This window comes from Euprymna scolopes, chromosome 14 (assembly GCF_053919585.1).
Source record: "Euprymna scolopes isolate OS-2025 chromosome 14, ASM5391958v1, whole genome shotgun sequence".
Taxonomy (NCBI): Eukaryota; Metazoa; Mollusca; class Cephalopoda; order Sepiida; family Sepiolidae; genus Euprymna; species Euprymna scolopes.
This window is the reverse complement of record NC_136495.1, coordinates 118,711,408-118,731,762: the sequence shown is the minus strand read 5'-3', so window position 1 is coordinate 118,731,762 and position 20,355 is coordinate 118,711,408. Positions and strand designations below refer to the sequence as shown.

The window sequence follows — 20,355 nt, the reverse complement described above, 5'->3', positions numbered from 1 at the left end:
CCATGGCGACAACTACAGATGGCAGTGATTGCTGAGAATTCAGTTAGGAGATTCGAAGTTCCTATCCGTCGCGGTTACCACCTGACGAAGGCCAGAGAAAGATTGTGAAACAACAACTGTTAAGTTTTGAGACATTGTGTTGAACAAAGATGGCGGCGTAGTTCAGATCAGTAACCAAGATGGCGACTAAGAATCAAATGCGGTCCGTGGCGTAGTTAACCTCTTAAGTTCTGAAATATTGTGTTGAACAAAGATGGCGGCGTAGTTCAGATCAGTAACCAAAATGGCGGCAAAGAATTAAATGCGGTCCGTGATGTAGTAAACGGCGAACTGATTGAATCCAACATTCGACAGTTTTTATAATAATTTTGGGACGTTTTCATTGGTTGTTTAGCACAGCCGTTGGTTATAAAAATGATTGGCGAATCCATTCGTCTCATACCCCCATTAGAAGTATTTTGACTTGTGCTGTGCGTTATTTTGTAAGCAGATTCTCTCCTTTCTGTCCTTTTCCTTTTATTTTTATCAACGTCGGATTTTTTTTCTACACGACGCTTTTTTTTTTCCTGCTTTTTTACTGTTATTTTTAACAGTTTTTTGGACTTTTTGTTTAACCGTTTTTTAAACAGTCCGGCTATGGCCATTTCTGCGATCCAGACACCTATTGTTGTTACAATGGAGATGGAAAACGTCGCGCCTTCAAAAGTGGACATCAATGTTTCTCAATTCGTTGAAAAGGCAAAACAATGCCTGGATCAAGTCATCGATACAGGACTTATCGTAAACATCCCAAAACTGGAAGAAATAAAGAAAAGGTGCCTAACACTATTCGTGGTAGACAGAAAGACTAAAAAAGTGATAAGAGCAACTGTAGACATCATTATCAACCTTTTGGCAAATGCAGGACTCAGACCCTTATGTGTCATAAAGTGTAAGGGCTATAATACATGGAGCGCACTCTTCAACTCATTACAAGAGTGCCTATTTCCTAAAAGGAAATAATCACACAACAGTACATCCTGAGAACTGAATATTTGGGGAAAAGACGCACCACAGTTTCAGTCTTTCATGCACCACACTACATCGATGGCGAACACCTCGACGCCTTTTTCTTAAAATTTGGAGAAATGGTCCACATAGAGGTTGACGAATTTCATGGTGTGTGGTCGTTCGACATTCTTTTAAACAAGGAAGATTTCCTAAACATCCCCTTCTTCCTTGAGGTAGGCGAAGAAAAGCTGCCCATCATAGTGGCCGCCAGGCGACCAACCTGCTGGAACTGCAGTGAAATCGGACACCTTACGTCCGAGTGTACCCTCAAAAAACCTCCACCGAACTCTAAGAAAATAATAGGCCAGCACTTGGGAACCAAAACACCACAAAGTGTTCCCAACCAACCTACCATCGAAGTGACCAAAAGCAGATGAGACCCTCAGAGGAGAACCGTGGCAGATCGCCCCTGGGAAAAAGACCCCTGGACACATTACCCTTGACCAAATGAGAGAGGAAGTGATGCTCCATAACGACCCCGGAAGAGAAAAGTATATTGAGATAGTTAACCTTAAAAAGAAATTGGACTTAAAAAGACAAATACCCCAATCCCCATGCAAGTCACCTTCACCAAAACAAAGCCCCAAACTCATCACTAACCCTATCACACAGTCCCCACAACATCCAAAACTCCTTCCCCTTTCAAAATGCCTCCTCCAATCACAACTCCTGTCTCCCAAAAATATCAAAACTAATACCCCTAAGCCCCCTTAAAAAACATAAATCCTCCTATCCTGTTCCAGCCACCTCTAAGTCCCCTCACAATACTCCTCCTGCATCTCCTGAAAAAATCCTACGAACACACACACTTCTATGGACATTACCACCTCGCTTGAACACAAGAAAAAGACCCTCTACCTCCCTGGAAAAGACATATGCATACTAAACTCAGCAGCCATCAACAATAACAAAATCTTTAAAGGTGCTGACCTAATTAAACTAATAGAGTTTAAGGAGGTAGGGGGGAAGTCAATAGACATCCCCACCAATTTCCCCAAAGCAAAAAGAATCCTGACAGTCATTAGAAAACGCAAAAAGGCTAGAGATTTATGGCAAATGCTGGAGGAGGCAAATAAGGCCTTCAATCTTTCCCCTCCCCTACCTATTTTTAAAGACACAGACATAAAAAACCTAAAGAAATGTTGTGTTGGGAGGGTCCCGGTAAAAATGCACCCCTCCCTGTATAGGATAGCAAAACAAACCTATCCTCTGCATGTCGGCGGTATCTCTTGTGACGGACTCATCGATATTACGATGGGTACCTATTCCCTCACAAGAGCTGTCGGCACACTTACGACCGCGATGTTCGTTTCTGATTCTCAACCCTAAGGTAAAATCATGGATCTCAAGCTTGTTAGTGTGAATGTCCGAGGGCTAAGGGCCGACTCGTGAAAATGGCGCTTGAGTTTGGAGTGGATATTTGCTGTGCGCAGGAAACCCATTTTATTCCTGGCGATCATTTACATGCGCTGTCTAAGACCTTTAGGGATTACTCAGCGTACTTTAATTCTCACTCTAGAGGGGTTTTCATGGCTAGTTAAAAGGTCCCTAGATGCGTCGTGTGACCTGTGCTACATGGATCCCGAGGGAAGACTATGTGTTTTGGATGTTACCATAAAGGGCAGGGCATTTCGTCTTATTGGAGTTTATGCGCCCAATAGCCACGTTGAGCTGACTGCCTTTTTTCGGCGAATCGAGCAGTTCATGGATACTTCTCGAACAGCTATCTTAGCGGGAGACTGGAACGCGGTCCTGGATCCCGATTTAGATCGATTTGGGTTACCTTCTGGGGGAACTAACAAAGATCGGGATGCTGTTTTATTTCGTGAATAAGTTTGATCTTATTGACAAATTCTGAAATGAAAAGCCCCGTGACTTAGTGGGGACTTGGACAGGTGGACGCGGCTCCGGTCCGGTACAGCTCTCAAGCTATATCGACCGGTTCTTAGTTAGGAGAGTCGATGTAGGAGTATTGAATTGTCCAAGTTTCCACAATATAGTTTACTCGGATCACAGACTTGTCCATGTACAGGTAAACTTAGATAGACCTAAGCCTAAATTAGCCGGTTACTGGAAGCTCAACACATCGTTATTCGATGTGAAGGACTTCCGTGAAGGGCTATTACTAACCCTACAGCGGGAATTGACGGGGCAATTATTTGGAATAAGTGGTGGGTAAAAATTAAGGAAGCTATTAGGTCCTTTCCTGCCAACTTTAGCAAAAGACTCAACCTAGATTTTAGGGCAGCTAAAGCGACACTAGAGTATAGATTAGATTGGGCGGTGGAGGAGGGGGATAGTGCTAGCGTTAATTTAATTAAGGCTCAGCTTGCCTCCATTACTGAAAAGGAGCACCAAGCTTTAGTGATTAGGGCTAGGTTAAAAAGAATGCCCCAGGAAGCAACAAACATGGCTGCTGAACTGCGTGCAGAGGAGCTTAGGCAAGCGGCTGACAGGCACATCGCTTGTGTCACATTGCCGAATGGGCGTACCGTGACCACAAACCAGGGTGTGCTGGAGGCGTTTAAATCTCATTTCCAGGAGTTTTTTTCCATGGAACCCGGTCTGTCATTAGAACAGTTCGACACCTATTTGACTGACTTTTCTCGTCTTTCGACGACCAAAGCAGCTAGGTGCGAAGGTGGCATAACGGAGGATGAAGTCATTGAAGCCTTAAAGCGGGTCGGCCTTAATAGGTCACTGAGGATTGATGGCCTGCCCTACGAAGTGTATTTGAGGATGTCGCACATCTTTGTCCCTTTGCTGACGGTTTTATTTAACTCATGGTTTAGGAACGACTCAATCCCCAAGTACTTTACCATGGGTGTGATAAAGCTTGTTCATAAAAGCAAAGATGGTGGGGATGGGTTAGGTAATTTCAGGCCCTTAACGATGCTTAACGCTGAGTTGAAGATTTTGGCCAAGATTCTTGCAAATCGTCTGCAGCTTGTCCTGGCTCGTCTTATTAGCCCTGAGCAAATGTGTGCTGTGAAGGGCAGGACAATCCAGGATAACTTGCACACAATACGCCTGATGATAGAAAAAATTGACACTGAGGCTGCGCTGATCAATTTAGATCAGTCCAAAGCCTTCGATAGGGTTGACCATCGGTACTTGGGGGCTGTTTTGTCGGCGGCCGGTTTTGGCTCGCAATTTTGCTTGTGGGTTCATTTTCTCTATGCTAATCCCGCGGTGATGGTAGAAGTGAATGGGAAGAGGTCGAGACCCTTGAGTTTGTCACGTTCAATTCGTCAAGGGTACCCGTTATCACCCACCCAGGTGTGCTTGCGATTGAGCCATTTTTGTGCAGGCTAAGGGTGAATCCGGTCCTACGTGGAATCACTTTGCCAGGTGCGGATGCCCAGGTAAAGTACTCTGCCTATGCCGACGACGTAACTGTGCTTGTAACGAGCAGTGCTGAGATTAGTGTCGTCGGTGTAGAAATCAGATTGTATGAAACGGTAACAGGGGCCAAAATTAACTGCGACAAGTCTTTGGGTTTGCGCATCGGTGCCTAGAGGGGTATGCCCCTTCAGGGGCCCTTCAGTTGGAGTGACGGACCTTGCAAGATACTCGGCGTCTGGTTTGGTCCTGACCTCCAGCTGGAGAAAAATTGGTCGGAGGTTCTGAAAGCGGTTCGATCCGCAGCTGCGCTGTGGATCAGTAGAAACCTTTCATTAAAGGGGAGAGCGGAGGTGTGTAATACCCACATCTATCCAATCTTCATTTATCGTCTATCAGTGCTTCCAATCCCGTCAGATACACTGCTATATTTGCAGAGGGCTCTTTTCAACTTTCTATGGCTTGGAAAGGCTCCTATGGCCTGTCATGATGTCAGCTACCTACATCCTTCTGAAGGCGGTCTAGGTATGTCAAACGTGGAGATTCAGCTCCACACACTATGGCTCTACTACCTAGATCGAATGTGCACACAAGACAGGGAAGACGGTGGCCTCTGGATGGAGGACACCAAGAAAGCCTTTCCGGCTTTGAGAGGGGTGCACCAGTCCACGAGAGAGGCACACAAGTTGCCCCGAGGTGAATGCCCTTTCTGCCGCGAGTGCTGGCGCGCGCTGAACTTCTGTTGTGCCAAAAGGCATTATATTGGGTGTTAGTGAGGGGATCCGTAAGGGATGTTATTGCTGAGGGGCTCCCTTTGACGAAGGGGCAGCTCCGCTCAATCTGGCCTTGGGCGCCTGGGTCGGGATGCCTCACTAATGACGAGGCATCCTTGTCCTGGCTGGTAATTCAGGATGCTCTCTGGGTCAGTAAGAGGCTTCACTCAGCTGGCTTGGTGGTTTCGCCTATTTGTAAGTGGTGCAGCGATGAGGTCGAGACTTTATGTCACGCCTTCGTCTATTGTCGCATCGTGGTGCCGCTGGTTGAGTTTGTTACAGGTCTCATGGTCCGCATACTGAACAAATCGTCGTTAACTTTGGTTCCTATCAATGTATGTAGCAATTGGGCTCCGACAACGGATAGGCTTAGAAAAGAATTGTGTTGGACCTTGCTAGCAGTGATGAGAGGCGTTATCTGAAACACACGCATGAGAGTGGTCTACGGATCTGAGGACTTCGCTCCCCTCGACCTTATACGAATCTTCCATTATCATTTGAAGAGTCGTATCAAGGCCGAGAGAGTTAGACTCTCTTCATCAGACTTTGTTGAAAGGTGGGTGTCAGTTGCGCGTGTGTGTTGGGTGAGAGAAGCAAGTCTTGACTGGTACTTGGATGTCCCTTAGGAAAAGAATTTTGGGTAACAGAAACGAACGTCACCCCTGACTCGTTTAAAGTCCAGAGTAGGTCACGATTTAGGCAAGAGTAGGACCATTTTCTAGGCTCCTGTGTTCATAACCTAACTAGTGTGTGATAGAGATCATTAGGCCCTTTTTAAGTTTTTCCCGTTTTTTTTTGTTGTTTTTTTTAGCCCCATTCCCCTCCCCAAATTAGGTGACAGATCGCTTGATTCGCCAGAGATGCGGGTTCCCTTTTGAAGTTTTCGTAAGAGGTGTTTAAATAAAGCGTTCGGACCCGCATCACCTTTTCGAATGGCAAATCAGCGCACCTGCCACAGTTTAGCAACGGGGTGGGGGGTCTTTTGCTTCTAGCATTGTAAATATTTCATTTTATCTTTGTATTATAAAATTTTTATATCCCAAACCCCCCTTTTTTTTCTTATGGGTTTTAATTAGTTTATCATGGTATGATGTTCTTATGTTGACTGACGAAGGATTTATACGCTGATGGATGTATAGTATGAATGTGGTACTGTGGTGAAAGTAGAGTGACAGTAGGAACTAGTTAGGTTATAGTAGTTAGCTTTAGACAGAGAAGACCGCCCTTCCCCCTCCCCCATGTTCGGCCTTGTGCCAAATTTTTCTAAAAATAATTTTATTGTATTTTTTGAAAATAAATATTTACCCCCATTAGAAGTCAAAAACTTTTTACCCCCCCCCCCCTTTTTTTGATATAATGGAAAAATCCTTTCGGATTCAATTTTGGTTTCACTTGAGAAAAGGAAAGAAAAATGAATAAAGAAAAATAAATGAACAAAGAAAAATAAGCCAATAAAATAATTGTTTTTTTTTTTTCTTTTTCTTCTGGTTTTATGGGAATTTGTCTTTATTCTCATCGGTCAAAAAGAATTATTAATATATTGGTATAATGTGTGCAAAAAGAAGCCATTTTTTTTTTTTTTTTTTGGATACATATAAAAATAAACACTTCAAATATATATAAACATACAAATAGAATACTTTTCAAATACATATAAACATATGCACAAAAATTCACAAATATACATTTTTTGTTTTGTTTTAACAAATGTTTGCCAAAAAAAAAAAGAGATACAAAAATAACTATTTGACAAATAGGAAGTTTACAAAAGGGTTTTAACAAGTGGCTTTTTTTTCTTCTTTTTTTGTAACAAAAACTGGAAACATTATGTTAGGTATTAATTGGTTAATTTGGTTAGTAAGGTAGAAATGGTCGCAGTTTAACGTCGTGCCCGGGACAATTTACAATTTTTTTTTTTTTTTTTTTTTTTGGTGTGATTTTAACTGTTCATGCTTCTCCTTTTGGGTTTCTGAAAAGAGATTTATTCATAATTAGATTAAAAAAAGTTCGGTTATAAAATGTCTTAATTTTATTCTTTTTATAGGTTTAGTGAAAATGTTGGCGATATTATTTTCAGACGTCACATAAGTAAGAAAATGGATTTTTTTCTTATTTCATCCCTTATAAAATGATATCTGATATCAATATGCTTCGACCTTTGATGAATCATAGAATTATTTGCTAATAAGATACTGCTCTGATTATCACAATGAATTACTATAGGTTTTTTACTTAGATCTGGTTTTAAAATAGATTTTAGAAGGGTGTTCAGAAAAATTGCCTCCTGCATGGAATGAGTAAGAGCCACATATTCTGCTTCACAAGTAGAAAGGGCAACAATTTGTTGCTTTTTAGTTTTCCAAGAGATCATAAGTCCAGTCTTTGATAGTCTAAAACAATACCCAGCTATACTCTTTCTATCCTCAGAGTTAGTCCAATCTGAATCCGAAAAGCCTTCTAAATTTAGAGGATATGTAGATTTTTTAAATCTTAAAGATTGTTCCTTGGTTCCTTTTAGGTAACAAAGGATTTCTTTTGCATGATTAATGTCTTTAATTGTCAGTTTCGATAAGTTTTGAGATAGCTTTGTTACAGTGTAACATGTCAGGCCTTGTTGCGGTCATCAAGTAGATGAGGCTCCCTACCATTTCCCTGTATATTCGGTTATCTATGAATTTTGTTTCAGTCCCTATATTTTTATTTATGTCCATTTCAACTGGAGTTTAACGCAGCTTACAATTTTGCATTCCGAACTTGAGCAGAATTTTTTCAATGTATCGTGATTGGTTCATAGTTATAGTTTCATTTTCACAGGTAAATTTTATACCGAGGAACCATGACAGTCGTCGAAGATCGGCCATTATAAATTTTTTATTTAATTCATTTTTAACATCTCTTAAAGTGTTGTCACAGTTTGAGGCGAGTAATATATCGTCAACCCAAAAAACCAAAATCAACAATTTATTACCTACATTTTTGGTATACATGCACGCGTCTACGGGACATTGTTTGCATTCCTGTTCTATTAAATAATTATGGAGTGTTAAATTCCAATTGTGTGCACTTTGTTTTAGTCCATATAACAATTTATTTAATTTCCACACCCAATTTTTATTTTTCATTTTAAATCCCTCTGGAGGGTAAATGTAGATTTCACAGTCAATCGAAGCATTTAAATAAGCATTTGTTACATTCATTTGATGATGTATTTTTAAATTGTATTGAGTGGCAAGTATTTTTAAATTGTATTGAGTGGCAAGCAAATTCTAATTGTCGTTAAATTTGTTGTTGGTGAAAATGTTGCACAATATTCCACTCCAGGAATTTGTGAGAAACCTTTTGCCACAAATCTTGCTTTAAAAGTTTCACTACCAGAAGCTGTGATTTTTTTGGAAAAGAACCAGTGTGAAGAAATTATATTTTTATCTGTTGGTTTTGCCACTATTTCGTATGTGTTATTTTCAGATAAAGCTTTCAATTTGGATACCATAGCTTGTTCCCATTCTTGGTGATTTTCTGAATTAATCGCCTCATTATAACTTTCCGGTGCGCTGTTCAACGAATAACAGTAATCCACGGCGTAATCTTGTATCTTTTCAATTTGTAAGAAGTCTGGCCTTTTTCACTCCCTTATTGGGTATCGACATGTCTGGTTACTGTTTTCGTCAGAAGTACTGTAATTGTCGTCGTTATTAATATTTTCATTGTGATCGATTAAGATGCTAGGCAATATTTCATGTTTTTCATTCACTGAATCGCCATTTTTTAAATTTAATGTATACATCTAACCCTTTTTATGGCATTTTGAGCTGCAAAGTAGATTAAGTATGCCGGGCTATTTTTATTGTAACCTACGAAAGTACCTTTTTCGCTTTTAGTATTTAGTTTACTGGTGTTTTCTATAAATGCAAAACAATCAGAACCAAATAGATGCATTCTGTTCATTTTAGGTTTTACACTGCAAAACGCTTCATACGGCGTTTTTCCTAGCCTCTTATTGAACAATCTATTTCTGATATATGCTGCTGCCATTAAATCGTATGTTCATAAACTATGCGCTAATTTCGATTCAATAAGTAGGCATCTTGTCATCTCAAAAAGGGTTCGCCATGCCCTTTCAGCGGTACCATTTTGGAAGGGGGAGTACGGCGCCGATTTCTCGTGTTTAATACGGAGGTTAATTAATAGAAGTTTAAAGTCTTTACTAATAAATTCAGTCCCATTGTCTGAGCGAATACATTTTACTGAACTGTACGGGGCAACATCAGCCAAATATTTCTTAGTGGCGAGGATAGTGTCGGATTTTTTTTTTAGAAAATAAACCCTAATTAAACCGGAAAAATCATCAATAAAGTTCAAAACGTACCTTAGATTGTTTCTCCCCATCGGGCTGATCGGACCTGCTAAGTCACAATGCACAAGTGAAAGAATTTTCGTAGTTTTTTTGTCTGGCGTTCGGCTTATATCTTTTGTCATTTTCCCCTGTGCACACACATCACAATTTAGGAGATCGTCTGAAGGTATTTTTTTCATGCCTTTGATTACATTTGGTAATTTTTTAATATCAGCTGTATTGCAGTGTCCTAGAATTTTATGCCAGGTTTCCAAGTCGTGACAGGCAGTTGTTGAGGGAACCATACTTTTTAAATAATATAGTCGACCATTTTCATTAATGTCAAATACAGTTCCATTGGGATATGTCAATTTTGATGTATTTTGGCCAAATTGTATATTCGCGCCTTGTTTAATTGCAGCCTGCACGGAAAATAAGTCTTGCTTAAATGTAGGTATGAACAGAGCATTTTTTAGAATACAGTTACAGATTTCGCCTTTATTATTTTTTAGGTATATTTTAGCATCGCCTCTTTTCAAGACTATATCATTTATTTGACTACCGTCGGCAAGTTCGACAAAATGACTTTGAGGATTAAAGTTTGAATCAAAATTAATAAAATCAGATTCCTTGGTGATAACGTGCACTGTAGCACCACAGTCTACAAGGAGATTTTTACCGTTTGTGGTATTGTCAAAGTTACATGTGAATAGAAATGTATGTTTTTCCTCAAAGTTCTCAACGTTTTTTACGGGGTCCATTTTAGTGCATTTATATCGACATTGGAAACTTTTGTGGTTGGGTCGTCCACAATTATAGCAGATAATTTTATTGTTTTTCTTGGGAAAATTACTTTTGGAGAATACGTTGCGGTGAGGTGCGTAATTTGGTGGTGTCTGCTTTCGAGAAGCATTTTTGAACTTCATAATATTGCTGGAGTTATTATTGTCCACGAGCATACGATTATTCTCTTCGTAACTGCGCAATGCCACTTTAAATTCGCTGAGATTTATGGGTTTGTCTTTCTGAGTTATAACAGCTGTAAATGGTTTAAAATCGGCTGGAAGTCCCTTGAGGGTCATTGATATCAACAAGCTATCGCTTATTATTTCACCTGAGAGTTTTAAGGCATTGGCGGTTGTTTCTGCCCTTATAATGTAGTCGGTAATCATTTCATCCTCGTTACATTTCAAAGACGTTAATTCTGTATATAGGGATATAATTTTCGGTTTCCCTTTTGATAAATAATGTTCTCTTAATATGTTCAATGCTTTCCTCCCATCATCCAATGCATCTCTTATAATCAGAGACAGACTTCTATCATCTAAACATTGAATCAGTTCTGCAAAAACAGTCGTGTTTTTTTCGAGAAATTTGGGGTCGTTTGGATTCTCTGTTGGAGATTGTAGGACTTTGTGTAGTTTTTGAATCCTTAGATATCCCAGAAATTTTACCTGCCACAATTCGAATTTAGATTCTGATCCGTCAAAGAACAGACGGTGGCTGGGCGCATAACCTGATAAGTTTTGAGACATTGTGTTGAACAAAGATAGCGGTGTAGTTCAGATCAGTAACCAAGATGGCGGCATAGTTCATATCAGTAACCAAGTTGACGGCGAAGAATTAAATGCAGTCCGTGACGTAATAAACGGTGAACTGATTGAATCCAAAATTCGACAATTTTTATAATAATTTTGGGACTTTTTCATTGGTTGTTTAGCACAGCTGTTGGTTATAAAAATGATTGGTGAATCCATTCGTCTCATACCCCCATTAGAAGTCAAAAACATTTTACAACAACTAATAAAGATGAGAATAATAGTCTGCAATAAATAAAAATAAATATGAATAATACTCATCTCAATAATGAATTCCAATTAAAATAATATATACATTTGGTATATTCAGGCAGCTTGTAATCTCAAGTTTTTCATGGAAAGTTCAAAAATATTCAATGTGATCATCATTTATCATATGACACATATCAAGCCGATAGTCCAATTCTTGCCAAACGTGTCCCAGCATTGCGTTGTCAATAGTTACAATGGATTCTGTTATTTAGGCTTTCAGTTTACCCACATCCCTTGGAATGGGAGGCGGATGGACCTATCCTTTCACAAATCCCCACAAAAAATTCACAGGGTATGAAATCTGAGGCACGTTGAACAAATGTCGATGATTCAGTTTTTGCAAATTCAAGAACACAAAATGCTTTTTCTGATTGAGTGAACGCCATTACTGGATTTGAAAAGAAATGAAAAAATCAATAGCAAAATTACAAAAAACTTAATGCATTTAGCTTTAAAATGGCACCACTTTCAACTTACTAACATTCATAGTTAAGAAAGTATGAGGACTTTTGGAACACCCTGTATATATTTTCAAATATTCATAGTGTTCGGTGTGGTTGTTTCATGGAGGAAAATTGTTTTTGGCTTTGCAGAATATGATTAAGTTTTACAAAGGCAAGGGGGATATCAATAAAATCAATGTTTGGTGCATTTTAGGTCAGAAAAGCCAATATCTTCAGACAGCTTGTTTGGGACCATGCCAGAAGTATTAAAATAAATTAGTCAGGATCTGATGGGGCTCTTTGAGATCAGCTATTGATTGTTGTTTGAGATTTGCTCAAAGCCAGAGAGTGGATAGCACATTTCACATTCACTATGTGGTTGGGGTGGGGAGTGATTGTCTAAGCAACATAACTGCAGTCTTTTTTTCTCTCGATCATTATGGCAGCTTCATCTAATCCCATGCTCATTACTTTGTTTAATGGGATTTCCGATTTGATAAAACTTCCTGGATAGATTCCACAACTCCTATGCCTATATTTTTACATGCATACATTATATCTACAATGAAAAAACAAGAACAAACAAACAAAAAAACAGACTTCACAGTCATGTTGTTTAGTCTCAACCCTTAAGATGGTGTTATTGGTTGAAGTCACATGATCCAGAATTTGAGCATGAACAACAAGACACTTGTGGTTGGTTGTGTCTGTGTATTTATCTATGTAACAAATGTGAACTGAGTAACTTTTTTCTGGCAAAAGTTAAAGGTTGCGGCCAGAGCACCATGCAAGAAAAACTTCTATATATATATCAAAAATGGTGTTATGTTGTTGCTTTCCTTGTGTATTATTAAACTACCCTTACCTAACCCTAACCTTAACCCGGCCGGCCGGCTGACCGGTTATGTGTTGCTGTTGCTCATTTTGTTTAAATACCCCCCTCCCCACAAAAAAGACAAAATTTAAGTTTTTAATAAGAGAGAATTAGTGTGGCAAACTGTTTTTTTTTTTTCATTATAAAAAAATATCCGTAGAGAGAAGAATATATACTAAATATACAAGAATGTATACTAGCATGGGTGCCCGGCATTGCCCGGGTGTTTGGAGGTGTATACTGAGCAAAAAAAAACAAAACAAAAAAAATGTCAATTTTTTTTTTAACTTTGACCCCTATTATGACCCCTTAACATTTATTGTTTTGGGCTCAAATCAAGTTATTAAGTTAGATCCATGTCCAAGGAACCTATATCTAAAATTTCAAGTGTTTATATCCAAAATTGTCGGAGGAGTTTGGTAGATTCTCAAAGGTCAAATCGTTGAACTTTGACCCCTTAATCATTAAATTTCTGGCCGAAAACTGATCACAAAGATTTTCCCAAATCTTAGTACCCTGTATATCAAATTTCGAGTCTGTAGAGTTAAAATTGACAGGAGTAAATGGTGGGTTAGTCTCAAAGCTAAGATTAGACGCTTCTTGGTCCAGTACAGCCAACGCCTTGTGCTAGATAAGGCTATGGCTAAGAAGCATATAGAGAATAGGCTGACCTGGACGGTGGAGGGGGGGACCACCTAGAGATAGCGGTAGCTAAACAAGACCTCAACCGCTTGGCTAGTGAGTGGTATGAGGACCAGATAGTTAGGGCTAGGTTAATGAAAGTCTCGAATGAGGCTGTTAACGTTGACGCTGTTGAGCATAAGGCTGCTCTAAGGTGTGGCTTGGACGGGTACATTCAAAAAGTAAACAATCTGAAAGGGCACACCCTCATTTCGACGCGGGAGATCTGCGAGGAGTTTCGGGAGGATCTCTCGGAGCGCTTCACCCAACTACCCAGACTCAGGGTCGAAGAGTTTGGCAGCTATTTGGCCGACTCGCCCTGCTTCACGGTGGCTCGAGCGGCTAGCTGTGATGGTCTTGTCGCGGAACATGAGATCATTACTGCATTGAAGCAGGTCGGCTGCAGCAAGTCCCCCGGGGCTTGCTGGTCTACCCTACGAATTCTACTTGAGGCTATCGCCCATGTTGGTCCCTATTCTGAAGGATATGTTCAACCATTGGTTTGTCCAGGTTTCCATCCCTAGGCAGGTGACCGAGGGTGTGATCACATTGCTGAGGAGAGGTCAACGGCATGGTAGGGAGGAAGATTTAGACGATTTCAGGCCCTTGACTCTGCTTAACACAGAGTTAAAGATTTTGGCCAAGGTTCTTGCGAATCACTTGCAGATTGTCATCACTGACTTGATTGAACCAGACCAAAGCTATGCTTTGAAGGGGATATCGATTCAGGACAATCTTCATTTGATCCACACAATCATAGAGGGGACAGAAGACGATGCCGAGGCTGCGCTGATCAGTTTGGATCAGTCCAAGGCTTTCGATAGGATGGACCATCGGTTCCTGGGATCTGTGCTAGAGGCTGGCGGTTTTAATCCGGACTTCTGCAAGTGGATCTTTGTACTGTATGACAGGCCGACGTTAGTGGTGCAGATGAATGGTAAGCTGTCGGAGTCATTCGCTGTCTCTCGGTTGGTGCGACAGGGTTGTCCGCTGTCGCCTCTGTTGTACGTCCTGGCATTGGAACCCCCCCTTCACAAGTTAAGGGACGACGAGACAACTACACCAGTCCTGCGCAGGATAGCTCTCCCTGGAGGCACACGAGCCAGGATTTCTGCGTTCGCTGATGACGTCACCATGTTCGTGTCTTGCCCCACGGACATTCAAGCGGTTACCGAGACGCTCGCTCGATATGAAGAAGTTACAGGGGCCGTTTTCAATTGCAGTAAGTCGGTGGGTCTGTGGTTGGGTGCCTGGACCGAAGTAAATTCGCTTCTGGGCATCTTCAGTTGGACCGACGGCCCGGTCCGGATCCTCGGTGTGTGGTTCGGACCAGGTGTCCAACTGGAGAAAAACTGGTCAGAAGTAGAGACCAAGGTCAAATTCACTGTCAAGACTTGGATTCGAAGGAAATTGTCCTTGAAGGGTTGGGTGGAGGCGTGTACTACATACGTCTTCCCACTCATCCTTTACCGTCTGTCTGTACTTCCCCTCCCTGCAAAACGACGAATCAGCTTACAGGAGCACCTTGACTCACTCTTGTGAAACGAGGGTAAGCATCATGTCTGCAGAGATGTCTGTGTTCGAAATCTGAGTGAGGAACGTTTGGGACAGCCCGATCTCCTGTGTCACAAGCACGCAGAAAGGTTGGCCTTCCTGAGCTGTTCACTGTACGTAGACATTCCATGGGTCACTGCGGTTGGAAGCTTGGTCGAAGATCGGCGGAGACAGAGGGGGAACAAACATTCTACGCCGAATGCCGATCCGCACTTAGAGTGTTGCCAGGGACCAGTCTAGGAACAGGCTTTATCGGGAGCTAGTGTGGCATAGCAAAAAGGAACCGCTAGTGAAGTGGATGGCGATGTCATTGGAGGAGATCCGCTCCCAGTGGAGTTGGGCGCTGGGACGGAACTTTCTTACCAACTCAGAATTTTCCCTCACTTGGCGACTTGTCCAGAACGCACTGCCCCTCTTTGACGAACTCCACTTGCACAAAGTAGAGACTCGGGTCTATTGCTTGCGCTGCAACGAAGGCATGAAGGAAACAGTCGGTCATGCTTTTTTCCGCTGCAGCAGGCTTAAGACACTCCTAGGGTATGTCAACGAGGTAACGGCTCGCATCGATGCCAAGCGCCTGTTTGAACTGGACGAGTCTTATTTTGTGGAGAACATTGATCCGCCGCTGCCTAGGGAGAAAAGAATGATTTTTCTGGCGATCCTAGCAGTAGCGAGAATGGTCATATGGATCATACGTCTCAAGCGAGTCTGCGAAGGGATATCTGTTCCGGATCGGAATCTGATCGTCTACTTTAAACATCTGCTTAAAATAAAGATCAGATGCGATTGGAAGAGGTTGCCTCGAGTTGTCTTTGACAGGAGGTGGGTGTATGACACCAGCTTGTGCATCCGACGAGGCGCCAAGTTTAAATTTGTGTTATCACCATAGGCATGGCACACGCGGTACTGGGTCCCATGGAACTCATCCCGCTAGGTTAGCAATAGAAAATTAAAGAGACTCTTGACTGGTGGTACAAATGAGATCCAGTCCCCCGATTGTTTGTTTTGACACTAGAGAACCTTCCGAGGCTACCCTACCATTACCCCCCCCCTCTTTTGTTTTGTCACCCTTTACTCGGAGGTTGCCTTCTACCTTCCCCTTCTCCCCTCCTTTTTTTTGTTTTTAGATGCTTTATTTATTTTTTCCCCCAATACCTGATAAGAATCCACCCCAATCCCCACTAGGGATCTGCCCGCTTGTTTTCGGTGCCCCAGAAAACAGTAGGCGATCTAACTACTTAGATTAGCTCAGGGAGGGACCTTACTAACAACGCACTAGGCATTTTTATTTGATCTAGGTTGTTTTCCCCACTACCCAACACGAACTATTTGTTACCAAATTAAGAACTTTTATTTTTCCAATGAATTGAACTTTTTTCACACACACACATACACATTTATGTAAAAAAAAAAAATGCACACGCACATACAGAGAAATTGTAAATATATGCTTTTGGCTAAAACACTGGGGATTCATTAGTTAGTTTAGATTCCACAGCGTGAATGAGATATTGTGGTTGGTTGGTTGGTTGTTTTTGTTTTACGGCATATCAACCCTTTTCGGGTTATTTAATGCTGAATCCAAAGATTTTGAAGAAAAAAAATTTTTTTAATAGAATATATTTGTTGTTTTCACGTCGGTTTCTATTTAACCCATAGTTGGGACCCTAACAGGTACTACCACTCCGGGTCAGAGTGGACCTGGGAGCAATGGTAATTAAAGGGTGGCTCCACACTCCCTAGAGCCCACGAGCTGGGGCCTCACCATTGGATATAGTTTAAGGTCATATCCAGGACCCCCATTGAGGGACTTTTACCCTCTGCAGGGAGGCAGCCGGCGTATTCTAATGCCCCACCGACAGGGCTGAGATATTGTGGTAAATGTTGCCAGTCAAGAGTAAGTCGCCAAAGACTCCATTTTTACTTTAGTTACAAAGATCCTGCAACACTCCCCTCCTCAGATCTTATAAGGCCATGTGCCTAAATTTGTTTTGTCTTTTGGAGATATAATTTTTAAATTTTTTAATTTTATATTGAAATTTTTTTGAATTGTAATTTTTCTTTAAACGAAATAAATTAAATATGAAGATCAAAGTGTAGTATCTGTTCTTACTATATGCTGTACTTATTGTGATATAAAGTGGGGGATCACTTTTCTATATTAATTTAATGTAAAATCACCCACTTTACAACCAGTCAGTCTCAAAGCCATTCAAGTCATTCTCCAGATCATTTAAGTTGTTTTTGAAGGATTCCAGTTATTTTTTTAAGCATTCAAGTCATTCTTAAGGTCATTCAATTCATCTTTAAGTTCATTAAAGTCATTTACTTTTTTTTTTTTATTTAAGTCATTTCAGCCCATTTTTCGGTCATTTTAGTTTATCTTTAAGAATTTCATGTCAATCCTACATTCACGCATTCATTCATTACACGAGAGCTCGTGACTAATCGGCCAGCGGCCTTGTTTTTTTTTACATAATTCGCTAAAAGACTATTTTTTTCGTTTGACATATTTTTCACATTACAATTTTTATATTGACTATCGTCCACTATTTCGTTAAACCGATGATTGCCGGTCTCGCCCGATTCATGTTTGACGGGAATTCCCGAGAAATCGGGTCAAATTATGCAAGAGTACCCTTAGTTTATAACTTTGTACTTATGCAGAATACGGCCTGTTCTGGAATAATAATATTTAGGGCGTTATGTAACTAGTTTGTACTTTCACCTAACAATTTAATAAAGAAAAGATACTGTAAAAATTAAATCTGTAAATCCTATTAAAACAATAGCACGGTTCGTAAAAAAGTATCAAAAAGTGTTTTTCTATCTTATACGCAATACTAACTTGATTATAACTCCAAAAAATTCAGTATGTCGTAATGTTAAGAAAAATATACAATTCCCGAGCTACAGATAATGGCGATAAAATTATCGGATGAAGTCACGTTTAACGTTTGTGGGGAGTAATGTCGAAACTTAATTTCAATGAAAATAATAAGCGACTATACATTTATTAAATAAAAAAAATGTTTTCCTCTCCACAGAAAATAATCCCGTGAATGTTAAATTAAAATACAAATCCATTTTTATTAATTTTAAAATTAAATTTAAGCCAAAAAATGTCCTTTTAAGGCAATAATTTATTTTTAGATGGATGTATTTCGAAAAAAAGAAAAAAGAAAAGAAAAAACGTTTTCAATAAAAAAAAAAAAAAAAAAAAAAAAAGGCAGTTGTCTCCCTTTTTGCGTTTAAATAACAGCAGTCGGTTGAATTCGCGCCACTTCACATTGTGTTTTCCTCTCTAAACCACCTACTCATTGTCGAGAAACCCGTTCTTTGTAATTATGGCCATAAAGTGCTTTTTTGACATTTCTCTTAATAATGAGCCTATCGGCAGAATTTGCTTTAAGCTCTACAACGACGTTGTTCCCAAAACGGCTGAAAATTTCCGAGCTTTGTGCACCGGTGAGAAGGGTATTGGCTACAAGGGTTCCTGTTTTCACAGGGTCATTCCCAGCTTCATGCTTCAAGGGGGAGACTTCACGCGTGGAAACGGTACCGGAGGGAAAAGTATCTACGGTGAAAAATTTGAAGATGAGAATTTCCAGATGAAGCACACCAAGGCGGGCCTACTGTCCATGGCGAATGCTGGTCCCAACACCAACGGATCGCAATTCTTCATCACAACCGTCTTAACACCATGGCTTGACGGCAAGCATGTCGTTTTTGGCGAAGTTGAGGAGGGCATGGATATTGTTAAGACTATTGAATCGGTCGGCTCTCAAAGCGGAAAAACTTCTTGTCCTGTTAAAATTGTAAACTGTGGACAACTTTAAATGCCCTTTTTTTTTTTTTAACGGGTAAAACGGAAAACGCATACAAAAAACTTTTTCATTTAAGCGAATCTATAATAAAATCTCTTGATTTTATTTTTCATCTCCGAATTTTATCTTTGTTCCTTCATTTTATTTTAACGTTCCTCTAACCCACGTGCTCTCCTGTCAGAATATTTCGTTTAAATTGCGCCCAAATTTAGATGAAAATTTTTAATCTTGTACTAGTGAATCCTGACTCGACACCTCCCCTTGATCAATCTACAGCGATTTAAGGTAAAGTTTTTATCCAAAATTTGGGCGTAATGGCATTCTCCAACGTACCTTTTTTTTTTTTTCAGTTCATATGAAAAGTTTTATTTCTATAAAATATGCGTTTTAACAAATGGTGGCGCTTCGATAAAACGTAAGTAAATTTTGTCTTAAACTTTCAGTACTTGTGTAGAATACGGAACGTGTTAAAATCTGACTCAAACTCCTTAGTCGACTTTCTTTATTCTGTACTTTCACTTAAAAATAAGTTTGTAACCTGAGAATCTCATTTAAAATCGAGTAACACTGCTCGTATTCTGTGCAAGTACCATTTTATATTTTATTTAGGTCCGATTTCATGTCAACTAGATATAAAATCCCAGTGTAGCTTGGAGTGCGTGCTCTTTATCTTTTATCAGCAGATAAGTTTTTATTGCCACGCCCGGCATATAATTTATCCCCCCCACACACACACCCCACACAAAAGCTAAAATTTTATCCTGTGGATTTGTTTTACACGCCAAGAAAGTACACGCGTTTATATTTTAGGAAAACTGCAACCTCTCATAGTAAAAAAAATTACCGACCTGCTCCAGCGTAGTATAACCCCCCCCCATGCTAAGAACGGTTTTAGGAATAAATACCTAAATGTCGAAAGCCGTTCATAACATGAGGGGGGGGGAGCGTTGGAGATAGTCTATACTACACTAGAGCAGGTCGTAAAAAAATACCTTTTTCTAACCGTGATGCTAAAAAAAGTAAAACTCGGTGATTACTCTACCCGAAAACTTGGTTATATTAATAACCTGTCGTTTATATTAACCTGTACATTTTTCTTGGCCTTTTGGTCAAGATCAAAGTGTAGTATCTGTTCTTCCGATGCTGCACTTCATTTTCTTCTCTTTCGGTGGAGGAGAAATCCTTCACGACTGAGACAATTTTTATTTTTGTACCTTTTCTCCACGTTAAAAAACGACCCTGGTGTCTAACTCTGTCCCGTGGGGAGGCATAGTAAATAGGTATATTAATAACCTGTCGTATTCAATTGGATACCGTTCTATCAGCACCTTGTTTGTTCATAAAAATTTAAAACGAGCGTAGGAGTAGAAACAAGATGGCTGTCACCGTTAAGGGTGAATTTTATTTCTGGTTGCTTTTGTGGGAATAGATTCCCGCAAAAGCGGCAAATTTCATTTAATACAAAAGATGCTCTACGTTTAATTCCCAGATGCTGAAATTCCACTTTGCCTATTTGTCGAAATAGAAACGGCAACCGTCAAGAACCGGTTTTTTAGGTGTATCAGAATTTTTGACACCCCTAATACGAAACTGCGAATAAAATATAAAACTCGTAATTTCTCTTAAAG

At 40.1% G+C, this 20,355-nt stretch overlaps 1 protein-coding gene and 2 pseudogenes across 2 annotated transcripts in view; all 3 read left to right on the top strand.

Annotated features, from left to right (window-relative positions):
• The window catches only part of LOC145293248 (histone-lysine N-methyltransferase SETMAR-like), a 160,292-nt gene that overhangs the window by 26,528 nt on the left and 113,409 nt on the right, over positions 1–20,355 (top strand). The window contains exon 2 of the mRNA XM_080139821.1: positions 19,078–19,142. The gene's annotated coding sequence lies outside the window, so the exon portion shown is untranslated. The remainder of the gene's footprint in view (positions 1–19,077; positions 19,143–20,355) is intronic.
• On the top strand, positions 18,137–18,847 carry LOC145293245 (uncharacterized; annotated as a pseudogene). Its single transcript, XR_013869697.1, has one exon. The product of XR_013869697.1 is annotated as an uncharacterized LOC145293245 (transcript).
• Positions 19,816–20,039, top strand: LOC145293463 (U2 spliceosomal RNA; annotated as a pseudogene).